Source organism: Nothoprocta perdicaria, unplaced genomic scaffold (assembly GCF_003342845.1).
Source record: "Nothoprocta perdicaria isolate Ctin4 unplaced genomic scaffold, notPer1 scaffold_390, whole genome shotgun sequence".
Taxonomy (NCBI): domain Eukaryota; kingdom Metazoa; phylum Chordata; class Aves; order Tinamiformes; family Tinamidae; genus Nothoprocta; species Nothoprocta perdicaria.
In genome coordinates, this window is record NW_020455633.1 from 238,655 (window position 1) to 239,854 (window position 1,200).

The window sequence follows — 1,200 nt, forward strand, 5'->3', positions numbered from 1 at the left end:
CTTTGTGTACGCAGCCCTTGGACGGGAAGCATCCTTGCACATCCAGCCTTGCACATGGACCCTTGCACGCTCAGCCCTTGCATGAACAAAAACCTTGCACATGCAGCCCTTGGATGGAAAGCCCTTGCACACCCACCCTTGCACAAGTGCCTGTGCACACACACCCTTGCACATGCACCCTGTGCACACCCACTCTTTGCAAACCCACCCTTTGCACACTCACCCTTATGCACGCACCCTTGCACAAGTGCCCATGCACACGCACCCTTGCACACTCACCTCTGCACACCCTCGCACATGCATCCTTGCACAAGTGCCATGCACACACCCCTTGCACGCCCACCCTTTGCACTCAGCTTTACATACGCACCCTTGCACAAGTGCCCATGCACACTTACCCTTGCACAAGTGCCCATGCACACTCCTTGCACATTCACCCCTATGCACGCACTCTTGCACAAGTGCCGTGCACACACCACTTGCACACGCAGCCATGCACAAGGCCCATGCACACACAGCCTTGCACAAGTGCCATGCACACACCCCTTGCACACGCACCTGTACGCACACAGCCTTGCATAAGTGCCGTGCACACACCCCTTGCACACTCACCCTTATGCACGCACCATTGCACAAGTGCCCGTGCACACGCACCTTTGCACATTCACACTTGCACAAGTGCACACCCAACCCTTGCACACTCACCCTTATGCACGCACCCTTGCACAAGTACCCGTGCACACCCACCCCTTGCACACACAGCCGTGCACAAGTGCCCGTGCACACCCAACCCTTGCACACTCACCCTTATGCACGCACCCTTGCACAAGTACCCATGCACACCCAACCCTTGCACACGCAGCCGTGCACAAGTACCGGTGCACACCCACCCCGTGCACACTCACCCGTATGCACGCACCCTTGCACAAGTACGCGTGCACACCCACCCCTTGCACACACAGCCGTGCACAAGTGCCCGTGCACACACCCCTTGCACACTCACCCTTATGCACGCACCCTTGCACCCTTGGGTGTGCAAGCACCTTAGGTGTGCAAGTACCCATGCACACCCCCCCCTTGCACACGCAGCCGTGCACAAGTACCCGTGCACACACCCCTTGCACACTCACCTTTGCACACCCCCTTGCACACCCACCCTTTGCCCACGCAGCGCGCCCAGCACCGCCCCCCCCGCACCGC